Below are 16,058 nucleotides of genomic sequence, written 5' to 3'. Positions count from 1 at the left end.
TTTTTGGTCTAATCTTTATTATTTCCTTCCTTCTACTGGTTTTGTGTTTTGATTGTTCTTTTTCTAGCTTCTTTAGGTTTAAGCTTACGTTGTTTATTTGGCATTTTTCTTGCTTCCTGAAGGAGGCTTGTATTGCTATAAACCTCCTTCTTAGAACACTTTTACTGCATCCCAAAGATTTTGGCCGTGGTGTTTTCATTTTCATTTGTATTCATATAATTTTTTAATTTCATCTTTGATTTCTTTGTTGACCCATTCATTGTTTAGTGGTGTCTTATTTAACCTCCGTGTGTTTGTATTCTTTCCAGGTTTTTTCTCATGGCTGATTTCTAGTATCATAGGATTGTATTTGGAAAAGATTCATGGTATGACTTCAGTCTTTATGAATTTGTTGAGACTTGTTTTGTGGCCTCACATTAGGTTTATATATAACATCTTATTTATATACCAGTCTATATTAAGTTGATGGTCACTTACGTTTGTACCCGTTCTAAAAGCACTGAATTTTTACTCCTCCCTCCCACATTATAGGTATACGGTATAAAACCTTACATCCTTTATTTTGCGAATCCCTTGACAGAATTTTTTTAAAGATATACTTCATTTTACTTCTTTTTTGATTCCCTCTTACTTTATTCCTGCTTATGGTCTTTCCTTTCCACTCAGAGAATCCCCTTTAACATTTCTTGTAAGACTGGATTTGTGGTGATGACTTCCTTTAACTTTTGTTTGGGAAAATGTCTCTTCCTCTGTCCTGAATGACAGTTTTCTGGATAGAGTATTCTTGGCTGCAGGTTTTTTTCCTTTCAGCACTTTGAATACATTATACCAATTCCTTCTGGCCTGTAAAGTTTCTTCTGAGAAATCACCTAATAGCCTTATGGGTTTCCATTGTATGTAAATTTTTTCTCTTACCGATTTTAAAATTCTCTCTTTGTCACTACTTTTTGCCATTTTAATTACTGTGTATCTTGGTGTGGACCTCCCAGGGGTTGACTTTCCTGGGGGCTTTCTTTGCCTCCTGGATCTGGATTTCTGTTTCCTTATCCAGATTAGGGAAGTTTCCAGCTGTTATTTCTTTAAATAAGTTTTTGTGCCCTTTTCTCTCTTTTCTCTGTCTAGGATTCCTATAATTCAAATGTTACTAGGCTTGATGGTGTCACTGAGGTCCCTAAATCTATTTTCATTTTTTTTATAATTCTTATTTTTCCTGTTGAGTGTAATTGCTTTCCATTAGCTTGTCCTCTAGGTCACTGATTCATTCTTCTGCTTTCTCAAGTCTACTATTCATTCCGTCTGTTGTATTTTTAATTTCTATTATTGATTTCTTCATGTCTGACTCATTATTACTTATATTTTCTACTTCTTTGTTGAGGTTCCTCCTGAGACCCTCCACTCTTTTCTCAAGTCCAGTGAGTATCTTTATGACCATTATTTCAAATTCTTCACCAGGCATATTGCTTATCTCTGTTTCCTTTTGTTCTCTTGCTGTGATTTTCTCCTGTTCTTTCATTTGGGACATTTTCCTCTATGTCCTCATTTTGTCTAACATTGTATGTCTTTTCTGTGTACTAGGAAAGTCAGCTACATCTCCTGCTCTTAAAAGTAGTGGCCTTATGAAGAAGAGGTCCTGTAGTGCCCTTGCTGTTCAGTGCCCCCTATTCACCAAAGTCTGGCACTTCAGGGGAGTCTCCTTGGTATGTTGCATGTGCCCTACTATTATCGTTGATCTGTGTTTGCCTTCAGTCCAGTCATCTCCAATGGCTGTCTTTGCCTGTTATGGGCAGGTTTCAGTCCCTGTATTGTTAGTGGACCAGTCTGGGGCTCCCTTGGGCTTGAGTTGGGTCAGGTCAGATGTTTGCCACAGCTGTGGTAGCACCAGACTGCAGGGCACTCTCCCTGTGTTGTCCCCCTGAGAAGCTTTCCTTTGTGGGCAGGTCAAGCGGTCAGAGCAGATATCTGTCCTCAGTTCACTGTCATTGCTGCAGTAGGACTGGTGTGTGTGGTTATCTTTCTCTCTTCTCCAGGCAGGAGTCCCTTTGGAGTGGTGTTGGCCCCTTTTGTGGCTGCTTGCACAATGCCATTATTTTGGTGCTACTTTTGAGAACTCCTGGTCTGCTGTGGGAGGGACCTGGAGCCACTTTGGATGGATTCCTGCTGAGGGTAGGTTGGATGGGTCAGGTCCACAGGAGAGCCTTGTGGTGGGGCATGCTGTTAGCAAGCAAGGTGGAGAGTGTTTGTACTGGTTCCTGCTGGTGTTGGTGTACATAGGCTGGTGGGCAGAAGGGAAATGGTACCCACCAGTTCTTTTGCTCTTGGAGAAGTCTGTTAAAGATCCCTGCTCCTCTAGCACGTGCTCTGAGATGAGTAAATAAATCTCCTTCCAGTATCCCCCAGGCATTTTTCAAAGTGCTGCCTCTATGCTGTATCTCAGCAGGGTTGTTTCTTGTGCCGTCTCTTTGAGGATGGGGACTCAGTTTCCTGTGCTCTCCAGCTGTCAGCAGTGGAGCCCTGTTTTTGTAAATTCTAGGTGTTAAGTCCCACTGATTGTAAAAACTTGCAGTGTTAATCCCCTCTGCTTTTCAAAGCCAATTGTTAATGGGGATTGTCTTCCCAGCGGGTCCTCTGTGCCTAGAGTGCCAGTGTGGGGTCTGCTCTTCTCCCTCTCTCCTTTCTCTGTGCTTGTGAGTCCCTCCCTCCTGTGGTCAGTCTTGCTGTTTGGTTTGGTTCCAGACCATGTTTCCACCATTCCTACCATTTTCAATGTGGCTTCTTGTCTTGGGCAAGCTATGGAGAGTCTGTGGTGCCAGTCTTTGGGTCATTCTCTGGATCATTTACAATGATGTGGGTGTCGTCTAGATGTATCCACGGGATGAGGTGTGCTTAGGGCCCTCCTACTCCACCATCTGCCCCAGAAGTTTCTTTATTGTCCTTCAGTGGTGGATACGTGTCATTATACATTTGTCAGAGCCCATGTAATGCACAGCACCAAGAGTGAGCCCTAATGAAGCCTATGGACTCTGGGTGATGATGATGTGTCAGTAAAAGGTTATTGATTATAAGCTATTGATTGTACAAATATACCACTCTGGTGGAGAGTGTTGATAAAGAGGGTTGTGGGTGTGTAGGGGCTGGACGTATATGAGAACTCTGTGCCTGGTTGCCAAGTTTCGCAGTGAATTTCATACAGCTCTAAAAAATGAATTCTGTTTAAAAAGAAGGAAGAATCCCGATTATGATGCATAGTCCTTTGCCATCATTAGCTTCTACTAAAGTATAATTAACTGATTCATTCTCTTTGGGTCCTTTTAAATACAGCTTGAGGGGGGTGCATAGGTGGCTCAGTCAGTGAAGCATCTGCCTTCGGCTCAGGTCATGATCCCAGGGTCCTGGCATCAAGTCCCACATCAGGCTCCCTGCTTGGTGGGGAGTCTGCTTCTCCCTCTGCCTCTGCTGCTCCCCTTGCTCATTCTCACGCTCTTTCTCTCTCTCTGTCTCCCTCTCTCAAAAACACAATAAAATCTTTAATAAATATATACATTCAGCTGGAGGGGTTGGTTATTGTGTGACCATTAGTACACTTCTTAACTTCTCTGCCTCCACTTTCACATCCATACAGTGGGAAGCTAGCTGGAAGAGGTATGACATAGAGGTAGTAAATAATACACATAAAACCATTTTAAGTGCATATGGGAGGCATTAGGGAATAAATGGTAGTAGTTTTAGTTAAAGACCTTTTGAATGAAATGTTCGATTGTAGGATACCCCTTGCTCACTTTACTATCACCGTCACAATTTATAATTGCTCTTATAAAATATTTAATATCTAACATTTTTATTCTAATGCATACTAATGTTTTAAAATAATATTACTTGACATTTAATATTGCAGCTGCAACATATTTCATTTTTTAACATGACATTATCATTCCCTGCAGAATGAAAAATATTACAGTAGATGTCATACCTTCACCTTATGATGTGTGTCAATGTGTATTTAATCATGAACTGTGTGTCTGGCTTTCTTTTTAATGCTAATGATAACGGTATGGTGGCACATTAATAATGCCTTCTACACTATTTGTTGGGGGCGGAGGCAGGAAGGTATGGTACAATCACCTTTACAATCTGGAATGCGTTCCTACTTTACTGCTGTTCCCCTGATCCCTTCTTCCCTAGGAGGGGATCCTTGGAACTCATGAGAACGTTACCCCTTCATTACTAAGTGTTACAAAGAAATGATCTCAGATCTGCTGTGTCCCTGTTTTTGCCTCTCAACCCATGAAATAGTGTCACACCAGACCAGGGTGAATCTGAATGAGTAGGCAGGAAGAAATCATCTGATGAATTATAAACTACAAATAAGGGATTATTTTCCACATTCTTCTTTCACCAAAATGGCATAAAGGAAGAGAGAATCCAAGGTATGCGATGGAAGAAAACTCAGAAGCCAGGGGTGGTGATTGCCTCCCCTTCCCCCAAGCAAGGAACCACCATGTGCTGTCAGTGGCACTTCTTTGCCCAAAGAACAGAATCATGGACTTTGTAGAACTGCATAAAACGTGGGATTCATGAATTCACACATCTCTTCTGGCAGTCTCTGGAATGCAGTGGAACTGTACTCACAGAGGAGATGGGACCTAGGGAAGAACGGTCAGGGCCATGCAACATCGCTGGCTTTATGATGGAGGAAGGGGGCCCATGCACCAAGGAATGCAGCCAGTCCCTGGAAGCTGGCGACACAAGGACACAGATCCTCCCCGAGAGCCTCCAGAGGGAACACAGCACAGCTGACACCTTGCCTTGAGCCCATGAGGCCCGTGTTGGCCTTCTGACCTTCAGGACTGTGAGATAAAATGTTTGGGGTTTTTTTTGCCACTGCATTTGTGGTAATTCATTATAGCTGTGATAGAAAATGAACACATCTCACTCATTAGTTCAAAAACCACTTTTGAGTGTTGGGTAAACGAGACATGGTAGCTACCCTTTTAATTATGTGACAGAAATGCTGTGGGATACAGAAAGTAGAGTGCCCTAAATTTGGACAGTGGGAAAAGATGGGACAGTGGAAGAGTATTTTTCACTCAGACCATCAGAAAGTTGCCAGGAGGAGAAGAAAAGAATGAAGTTGTTTGTTGCCTCCTGTGTCCCACCCCTGCACAGGCTCAGCCATCCAGGAAGTGCTGTATAATCATTGATTATGTTAGCGTAGCAGACACTGAAGCTCCGATGAGTGTTTTTTCCAAGAGTCTCAGCAGTCGTGTGCACCATCTCTGTACCCGTGGACGTACCTGCGTCTCCCCACCCGAGGGCCTTCTGCGGCTGCTGGAAGCATCCCTGGCCCGTGGATGTGCTGGGGAGTGAAGCCCTGGTGAACCGTAGCCTGGCGGTGGATTAATGGTGGCTAAATCGTCCTTGTCCCTCACGGAGGACAGTTCTGACGTGTGATCTGTAGGCCTTGCAGAAGCACCCAACAACACAATGATTATTCGCAGTTCTTCTTTTCTACCTTACCTGACTCCTCTACCATGATGCGCACAGTCTCCTCTTGGGGCAACAACTTGCCTTCACATCTTTATTTCAAGATGCACTTTGGAGGGGGAAAAAAAAAAAGCCCAGATAAGACAGTCACCGTATATTTTTCTAATCCACGGAGAATTGACAAGTAGTGTTGGTACTAATAATATTGAATAATCTGTATTATTAGGTCTTGTGTCATGCCTGTGAAACCAGAAGACCTCATTCCTTTGGATCTTGTGGTGCCTGCAATACTCTATCTTACTGCCAACGTAATTGAGAAAAATCTCAGGGGGTTGAAAAAATATTGAAATTTTAGACATTGACACTCAGGACTCTTGACTACAGGCTAATCTGCTACCATTAAAAAGCAAACAAACCCCACTAGATACTGTGTAGGAAGTCAGTGTGTGCCCGTGGATTGGGGTCTGTAGAAATCCTTTGCATGGGTCCTAAACACAAAGACACTTCTGTCCCTGAAAGTTAGCTCCTGCGGGGAGTCAGTCCCCTGGGGGAATTTCAGCACTGCCCCACAGGGCCAGCCAACCCATGTAAGGAAATGTCAAACTAAATGCCGAGATCGTGTGGATTGATTGAACGATCCGGAAACCATAATTAAGGTATTTTAAAACCTCTTTGTCACAAGTAGAAAAGGCAACGGTTACATGGGCTCTGACAACAAATTTCAACAACATTTGTAGAACCCCCAAACTAAAGTCATCTTCTGTAGTTCTTTGCCGCAAGGCAGAATTATTTGTCTCTTACAAGACAATTGGATATCCCTCAAATTCTTGTAGATTTACAAGCAAGAGCTTCCAACAGCAGCACTGTAATTTGTTTTTGAATTTCAGTGAAGAACAGATGTTCAGATTTTATGATAAATGCATATAAATATACAAGCTAATTTTATATCATGCCAGTCTTTTGAAAATACAGATGAAATAATACCACTACTCTCTTTCTTACTAATTTTATCCCTTCTACGCATTTTTCGTGATCTCTTGACTAATGTATCCACTACGTGGCATCACTTGGAGACAGAGCCTTACCAAGATTGGAAACCTAATTATGTGTTTTTTTTTGTTTCCCATATATTTTCTTTCGTTTTTTTCAATTTTAAATCCAGTATAGTTAACATACAGTATTGTATCAGTTTCGGGCATACAATATAGTGATTTAACAGTTCTGTACATTACTCAGTCCTCATCACAAGAGCACTCCTTCACCCCATCACCTCATCCCCCCCATTTCCCCCCACCTCCCCTGGGGTGACCATCAGTGTGTTTTCTGTAGTTAAGAGTCCGTTTCTTGGTGTCTCTCCTGTTTTAATTTGTTTGTTTTGTTTCTTAACGTTCTGCATATGAGTGACATCATATAGTATTTGTCTTTCTCTGACTTATTTAGCTTAACACCAAGTAATAAATTTTGAGCTTTGGAAAAATATTAGTAATCTTCCTGTTTTCTGGCAATACCAAAGTTGTGTCAATCCCCCTGGTTGTTGGTGGAGCCTAGTATAAACATTATATGTTTCTATTTCTGCTGAAAAACTAAATTTAAAGACCGACCAGTGATTTTTATGCGTCTTTTCATTGTCTTAAAAAAGACGTGATAAACAGGTTACCCATGTCAGAAAATGACATAGATTATTCCTGATGAGATGACTGCATTTATGATGAGATCAGTTATACTATGAACATTTTTATCAGTGTTAATGACCAGAAAAGCATATCTTTCCCCTTAGTTTCCTTAGTGCTCAGGGTCATGGCTTAGCACTAATAGCACAGGAAATCTTCCCCAAATGCCCCGGACCTTTGCCCTCTCCAAGTAGAGTGGGGAATCTTCTATGAATGATGATTATGAAGAAATGCTCTTCAGCCTGCAGTCTTCATGCCAACAGTAGTGTCAGCAGAAACCCAGAAGCGTCCATTTCCACACTTTTTTTTTAATATTTTTTATTATGTTTGTCACCATACAGTACATCCCTAGTTTTTGATGTAAAGTTCCATGATTCATTACTTGCGTATAACACATTTCCACACTTTCTTTACCCAGCCCTTCTGTGGGCAGCCACACAGGCTCTGACCTTACCTGGGAGCTCCGCTGCCGCTGTTGGGGGGAGCTCCGCTGCCGCTGTGGGGAACGGCTCCTTGCAGGGCTGATTCACTCTTCCTGACAGCGTCTCCCTTCTAGGGCACAGTGCTCATCTTAGGTATTCTATTTCGGACCTTCTTGGCTTGTGCTTGGTAGGATCCCAGGGAGACCTCCGGGCACGCGTGCTAGTCCCGAAATGAAGCAGATTAACACGACGGGACAATCTGATGTCCATAGTGTCCTTCTTCAGTTTTCCCACCCTCCCTCCATCCCTCTCTTCTTCTCCTCCTCTTCTTGCTCTCTCTCTCCCTCTTTCTCTCCCTAGACAATCTATGATATAGTCTATCATCTTATGTATCTTATCTGTCATCTGCCAGCAAGCATGATAGAGACACAAACTTCTAAAGAGTCATTTTAAAGGACTGTGTGTTAAACTGAGTTTTATATGAGTGAGTTAAAAGCAGATGATTTCTCATCAAAGATTTTTCTTTTAGTTCTTAAAGTTTGTTAAAGACCAAGTGTTATGGACTAAATGTGTATGCCCCCCCCCAAAAAAATTCATATGTTGAAACCTAACACCCAGTATGATGGAATTTAGGGGTGGGGTCTTTGGGAGGTGATCAGGTCATAAGGGAGGATCCCCCATGAATGAGATTAGTACCCTCTAAAAGAGACCCCAGAGAGCTCCCCTGCCCTTCCGCCGTTGAGGACACAGGGAGAAGATGGCCCTCACCCAGACACAACCATGGTGGTATCCTTATCTCAGACTTCCGGCCTCCAGAGCTGAGAGGACGAAGTGCCCGTTGTTTGGAAGCCACCCAGCCCAGGGCATTCTCTTACAGCAGCCTGACCTGAGACACCAGATTTCTCTGTGTTTAAAGAAGGATGACATGCTAATTATAATTAGGAAATTTGAGTAAGTTCAGGAGCAGAAGGTAAATGACAGAACCTCTGTAAGAGAGAAGTTTGGTTCCAGTTGTAATAAACACCTGTTGTTTAAAGGAACAGGGACAAGAGAAGCAGAATGGTAGAAGGTACCCTTCTGCCCCACCTTACTCTGGAAGGCCGCGCACTGGCAAGAGGAGCTGTGAACACACTCTCTGGATTCCCTCCCCCAGGCGCAATCCAATCGTATCTTCGTAACAATAGTGCTACGGCTTTCTTTGCTGCTTGTTTTTTCACAAATCGATATACACAAGATAACTTTTTAAATTTGATTTTTTCTTGAGATGGTGAGGTGCGTGCGTATCACATGTAGTATAAACACGGAATATCAGCCAAGTCCAAGTCAAATTAGATCATCCCTGGCATCTCGTTCTATGACATGTTATGTCTATAAGCTCCTCAAAGAATAACATCCAGTTCCATATGACGAGTATACGTTCCCGCCTTAATCATCTCTAGAGCTTTGTCACTTCCAGTTAGCAGTGACTGTTCAGGGAGCCGCGGGGCATGATGTCACGGACAGAAACCATAGCCAAAAAACGACTCTTGGAAAGGACGTGCAGAGAAGACTTTAGATCTGGAAGTAGCTGCAGCCTGCAAGCTATTTCTTCAAACCCTGTGTTAGGCTAGATGGGGTAGCTTTGAAACAGTCGCTGGAGCCCATCAGAAGGTCATAAGCAGCTGTGGGCAGCACGTCATAATCCTCTATCACAATCGATGTGGACAAACAATAAGAGGGAAGAATGCTGGAGGCTGTCGTTGTTTAAGCAGAAGCGAGCTTTCACGTTTACGTGTCAGTTATTTCCTTGATAATAGAACGCGAGGCCGGATCCCCATGTCATGAGTCTGAACTCTTGCCCTACGTACAGGCACAGGTACCTTCTCTATTTCAAGGGATCCTGCTGTGAATCTTCCCATGGAGGAAGCACGCATTCTTTTCTGTAAATCACCAGCCTCATTTCCAGTAAATTTGCTTTTGTGTTCCTGTGTTTAATCTCCTTAAGAAAGAGCCACTTCAAACATTAATTTGACTTTAAAATGTAGCTCAAAATCATTTTTCCTATTGGAAGAATCACGACTTTTAGTTTGCTAGATATCGCACAGAAACAAACCTCTCTTTTGTTTGTCAGGAGGGAATCGTTTTAAACATGAGAGATCGGTGGTATTTGGTCCGTTGTGAAGGTAATGGAGCGTTTAGATAGACGTCCTTACCCTGGAGGCTTTCCCTCCCAACCTTACTTGCAGACCTGCCATCAGGCCTGCATTTTGAAAATGTACACATGGCTTCGTTCATCCGGGAACGCGGGCTTATCTATGAACATATAAAATAAATACACTGTTATTGGCAGTGGTCTCACAAGGGCTCAGAACTTTTCAACACAGTGTACTGCTCGTGGAGGCATAGATGTACAGCAATACGAAGATGTGTGCTGCCCGATGGAGTGTATCACAGGCGGTGTCTGCTGGTAACTAACGTGAGTGTGCAACACAGAGTCCTACGCCTGCTTTATTACAATCGAGAGAGAGTTCGATCGCTGTGAGCTGGCTATCTGGCACTAAGTGTGTGAGGAGCAAAATCCTCCTCCCTGTCCTACTCATCAGAACAAGAGAAACTGGGAGCTCATGAGTTAATTGTATCCTTGTCGTCATGAAGATTCAGTCTCGTACTTGACTCTGTAGAAAATACACTTGATAGTTGTCTGACCTCAGGTATGTAGGTTGCTTGTTGTTTCTTTTTGTGATTGTGCAATTCTGAAATATCTTTAGGACTCTGAAGCTTTCTGTGTTTGATATTTCGGTGCACTGTTTGGGGTTTAAATTCTATAAGTTAATATAGAATTGAAAACTTCTTACTCCAAGACATATCAGTAAATCAAAAAAGCATAAAACCAGTTTTAAAAATATAGGTATAGATATGTAGATTCCCTCTCTGTCTCTGGTCTGTTGGTTTACACCTGTCTCTGTCTGCACGTATCTAGGCACAAAGTAGCACTTAAAACCAGTGTGTCACTCATATCTAAACAGTTTCAAATGACTTTATTACGAGCAACACTGAATCCTATTATTCTCAGTAGAAATCTTGGTAAGACTCAGTTCAGTGGCATGAACTTCCACAGAATATTGTCTCCGGGATCTAAGAATAGCCAGACCTCATCTTCATACCCTCCTACTACGCGTCTTCTCTGCTGTCTGCATATTCTCTCTTTTGTACAAGTCGGACTTGCCAGTGGAAGATACAGCAACAGCTCTCTCCCCTGCCTAAGACTTTCTGGGACTTGCTATCATGTGCAGGGTGAATCTCAACCATGCTGGCATCGCGTGAAAAGTCTGCAAAACTGAGAAGAGCCTGTTTAGCTGTTCTTGTCTCTAGCAAAACCGGCCCTGTCTCCCCCTCTTCTTGCCATGTCTCCTATCACCTTCACCCGAGGAAGCCCAGAACAATGGAAATTCCAAACACTAGAAGACTCCTGAGACATGTTCATCAAATTGTTTCCTGTATCTGGGATTTTATTCCATTCTCTTCTTGGCAAGACCCTACCACACCCAGCTCAAGGTCACGTGACGTTGTTGGAAGCGCCTTTAAACCCAGTTAGTCACTGTCCCTCAGTCCATAACATTTCACACGTTAATGAGTGAATATTTCCATCGTTATTTGATAACATTTCACAGCAGGGCAGGAATTTCAGTTAGACTCATACGACGTATCTGTGTCTACAGTTCTGTTGGTTTTGGGTCAAGTAACCTGAATGATGTAATTGATTGGGTCATCCCGCTGCATGTAATACAAACAGGAAGAGCAGTAAAAGTTAATATGGTATTGATCTCTCATATGAAACTTTCCTCACTGTGAAACAAAGCCCAAATACATCATAACTAGATTTCACAGAGCTGTTGTATTTTAACTTAAATGAACTTTATACTGCATTGAGTAAACTGTAACAGCCCAAAAAAGTTACATGCTGGACTATAGGTTTCACTTTCTTTTCCTAAAAAAAAAAAAAAGCTATAAATATGTATCACTGGCAGGACTGGCTCATAGATTAATGGAGTAGGGCTTATCTGCAAAGGGCCGTATGGGAGTGATTTGAGGGGCAGACAGAATAATCTCCATAAAATATACATCTTTCTTGTCAGATGAAATCTCACCATCATTTTTGAGTCTTCCTTAGTACATACTGGCCTTTCTGTTAAAATTCCAATATGCACGATGGCCTTGTTAACCACAGAGCCAGAATCTGAACGTATAAGGGACATTCTGGCTCACTGAGACAAGGAGGTTTTTCACTTTTGTCTCAAACCCTGAAGCATTTTTATAAACTGTCATATTGCATAAAACCCTAGTGGACAGACATATAAAAGCAGAGCTGTTCTCATTGAATTGGAAGGGCAACTCATTGTCTTTACGTAGAGGACTGTATGGGTGGTACCCCTTCTGGGTGACGTGTAAAATGACACTCGCTCTTGGGCTTGACCCTCACCCCTTTGGGTGTTCATGGAGAACTCCATGCAACTCGGGAAAGCCACGGACTCCAGACTCACTTCTTTATTTTACCCCAGGTGGGAGTAAGGGAATTATTTGAGGCAAGCATTCTCAAAAAACCTTGCTATATACACAAATAAAGTAAGATAGGATACAATACATAAACAGATATAAATATATATGTGGTATGTCGAATAGGAAACAATGTTTCAGAAGTCTTCTTGGACGGTGATAATGAAAAAACAAAGAGGTTCTTTGATGCATAATGCTTGATCTTGTAGAAGGTAAAGTGCAGTGAGAAAGCCAGCTGATTGGAGACCTTGGCCTCATGGAGACACCGGGGAGAAGAAATGCGCTCATAGGTCTACTAGAATAAATAGAATGAGGGAATTGTACCGTTCTGAACTACATGAGCAACACAGAGCAAACAGGTGTATTTGCCTTTAATATTTCCCGCAACATGGTTCATTCTAGGGACCTTGTCCTTACCCTTAAACACATGTTGACCCTATCTAGTTGCTTTCCAGAAATTTCCCAGTTCTGAGAAAAAGTCACAGTTTTGTAATCCAGTCTCATTTTCTGGCACGAAAAAAGTCTCCAGTTTCACGTTTGGAACCAGTATTAGGCTTCTCTTCCTCACAGAGTCTTGAGCGCAGGGGCTAAAGGAGAGGAGAAGCATATATGGTTTGACTCTTCCTCTGCCTCCTCCTTTTTCCACTTTGCCTCTTACAGATTTAGAGCAGGGGAGAAAAGAATGTGAAGAATGTGGAGATACTGGTTCACTGAACTAGGCTTGCTGTTTCAGGATCCTCTTCCCTTATGTTAGCAGGTGGTCAGAGCGGACTTTGTGGCAGGTGTTTGTTTTCAAAAGATTTTGTTTATTTATTTGAGAGAGGGACGGGGCAGAGGTAGAAGCAGACTTCCCACTGAGCAGGGAACCCAACGCAAGACTTGACCCCAGGACCCTAAGATCACGACCTGAGCCGAAGGCAGGCGCTTCACCCACAGAACCTCCCAGGTGCCCCTGCGGCAGGTGTTTGAGCCTGGAACGCTAGTCTGCTCTAGAGCTGCCAGTGGGAGTTCTTGGAGGGACCCGTGGGGTCCTCAGCACTGCACAGCAGCCTGTTACAGACAAGGCCTGCCTCCCATTGACCTTTCACACTCCTTTAACCAAGTGCTTCCCCCACCGGCTCCTCCTGCCGCAGCTCTCTGGGTTCGTACCAGTCGAACATGTTAACTTCACGACAGAACACAGCCTGGTACCCTTTTTCATTGTCTGTGTAACCTAAGGAAAAGCCTATTCTTCTCCCCAGGTTGAGGGATGTAGGCAACTCTACCCACGCAGTGTGTCTTTGCTGTTGCTGTCCAGAACTGCTCTGGCCCTCAGAATTTTCCAGCTCCTCAGCAGGCACCCCTCCCTGTGTACATATAGACCCTAAACTCTCAGCAACGTGGGTGAGCCTCCCAGGAGCTTTCAACACACTTGGCCATGCTCATAGGGCAGGAAGAGAAGCCAGGTTCTACAAATCAGCAAGCGAGCCGCTAAGACGTAGCATGCCTGTCCGTGACCTTCCAGCTTCCTCTTTTTCATGGACTAGAGGTGGGTGAGTGGGAGGTTGTCGCAGGGCTGCCATCTTTATTGTAAGTCATGAAGGAATGTGTCCTTCTTGTGAATGTGTCCTTCCTGACTACTGCACCCAGCCCCATTCTGCTTACTGATACAATGGTGTTGGCCTGTTGCCAAGGACAGTTTTTCATGCCAAGGTTTGGGTGAAGGTACTTAACTATGTTAACTAAACATTTTTTCACTCTCACTTAATTACTGAAGCCAACTGACTTCACTATGAATTTTAAAATCCAGTTTTTAAGACCCTTCCTTATGCCACCTGGAAGCATTTGACTTCACAGAGCTAATAAATTGTAAATTAGTGTAATAAAATTCAACTACACCCCAACTAAGTAAACTTCTTTTTTTTAAACTGTTTAACATATCAGGTGCGTGTTTTTCAATGGACATACAAATGCGCTGTTGGTCACACAGCAGACATCAGGATTCCATCAGAAGTAGCCAGGAAGTTGAAGCAGGGCTTCCGCTACAAGGCGTACAGACGCCCATGAACTTTGGCGTGTCTGGTCTCGGAACTCTGGTTCTGTCCATTTGCCTTCTAGCCAGCGCCTCCCTAAGAAGCCGGCTCCTCCATCCTCTCTTCGGTGTTGGCTGCCTCTGCCTGTCCGCAGCCTCAGCTCTCCCAGGATGGCAAACAAAGCTGTCCGAAACAGGACCCGTCCCCTCAGAGCCCACGAGACCTGCTGTTAGCACAGCAGCGTTTACACTTGTGCACAGACGATATCCACACCCACCGTACGGCTTCTCCCGGAAACCGCTGTGTTCCACGGCGGCAGAAGCACCTCTGAGAGGTCGGTGCGGCGTGAGGCTCCAGTCCCACACAAGGACACCGGAGCCGGCAGGTCGAGGCATATTATCAGGGAGATGTTTGCGGGGAGCCTTCCTCGGGGACCCCATCACGGGATGGAATCTAAATCTTTCTTTGTGGTCGTCTGGTCCCAGACGTACCATTTGGATTCTTTTTGCCTTTATATCCTTAGGCGTTGCGTTGTGTTTGGTTTCTTAGTATGACTCTCGTTGAGTTTCTTCATCATGCAGCAGGGTGCAGTTGGCTTCTGCACAGAGCATCACCTGTTTATTTTGAAAGAAGGAGAAGAAGAAGAAGAAGGAGAAGGAGAAGGAGAAGAAGAAAGAAGATGAAGATGATGATGATGATGATGATGATTTGGTGACCTGAAAGGTTCCAGAGGAAACAACGGGTCGGCTTCGCTTCATTGCTCAGACCTCCCCGCTGCAAGAGAACAGGAGAGATGGGTTCCCGACTGTAGCTACGTCCGGACAGTGTCGCTTCACACGGGTTCCCTGTGGTAGGCCTGTTCCCCTCGCAGGGCGCACAGTGGTTCTCTGAGACGGCAGTTCCTCTGGGCGAACACAGCCAGTTAGGAAGATCCAGGAAGCGCGACCTTCTTTTGTTCTGACAAGGCAGAGGCGCGGAGGGGCTGCTGCAGAGTCGTGGTATGCTCCGTGCATAATCACCTACGGTGTATTATCCGCTCCATTGTCCAGGCGGAGGAATCACGCTCTTCATTGTCTCTTGATCTCTTACTTGCCGCAACAGCTTACCCCATCAGAACTGTTACGTAAGCTCCTTCCCGCCGAAACTGACCACAAAACTTTATTCCAGGGAATCCGTTCTTGAATTAGCAGGATGCTTTTTTAGCGTGTAGAAAAGTTGACCTTTCCTAATGGAGACCTGTATTCACAAAGGGATCCTCTGAATCTCCTTCAGAAGGTCTGCTGGAAGTAGATGAATCATAGAAAGATGATTTGCATGTGTTCCTTTTTCTCAAGTATTTATTTCATATTAAACTCTATGTGTTTGGTATTTCCAGAAGTAAAGAAAGACCACAAAAAAAGTGTAATTTTCAGGAAATAGAATTGTTAGAGATGGGCAAAAGGGAAACAGACATTTTCTTTAGTGAAAAAGACCTTTTGCTTGCAAGTAAAAAGTGGTTCTCCTATTTCTGATGGAAAGAAAAAAAGAAAGAGGAAGAAGAAAAAAGGAGCCTAGACAGAAGAGCCAAACTGCTGTCACCCACCTCAGCCTTGGAGAATGCCTCCCCGGGTGGGGACTGAGGTCCACACAGCAACCCGTTCTGTGGGACTCACAACAGAAGGGAGCGCTTGGCGGGCCCTGAATATGGTCTCTTCAGAGTTCTCATAAATCAAACCAGATTTGCCTAGGATTGGGCATGGGAGAGGCCACGCTCCAGCAGACCGACTCGAGAGTGTATTTTACAGCACTGAATCACTGCAGCTCGAACGTATTCTTCAATGTAAACGTGGAACTAGACAGAACCTGCTTTACATGGTTCTGATTAGCAACCTGCCAAGCTTGATTGTCGATAGGATAAATGGGCCATCTACGTTTCATTGCAGTTTTCCTTTTCTTTAATG

At 43.7% G+C, this 16,058-nt stretch overlaps 1 long non-coding RNA gene across 4 annotated transcripts in view; it reads left to right on the top strand.

Annotated features, from left to right (window-relative positions):
- Positions 1 to 16,058, top strand: part of LOC113240757 (uncharacterized) — a 377,699-nt gene that overhangs the window by 251,272 nt on the left and 110,369 nt on the right. The window lies entirely within an intron of this gene.

The sequence above is a fragment of the Ursus arctos genome, chromosome Y (assembly GCF_023065955.2).
Source record: "Ursus arctos isolate Adak ecotype North America chromosome Y, UrsArc2.0, whole genome shotgun sequence".
Classification (NCBI taxonomy): domain Eukaryota; kingdom Metazoa; phylum Chordata; class Mammalia; order Carnivora; family Ursidae; genus Ursus; species Ursus arctos.
This window is presented reverse-complemented; position numbering and strand designations above follow the sequence as displayed.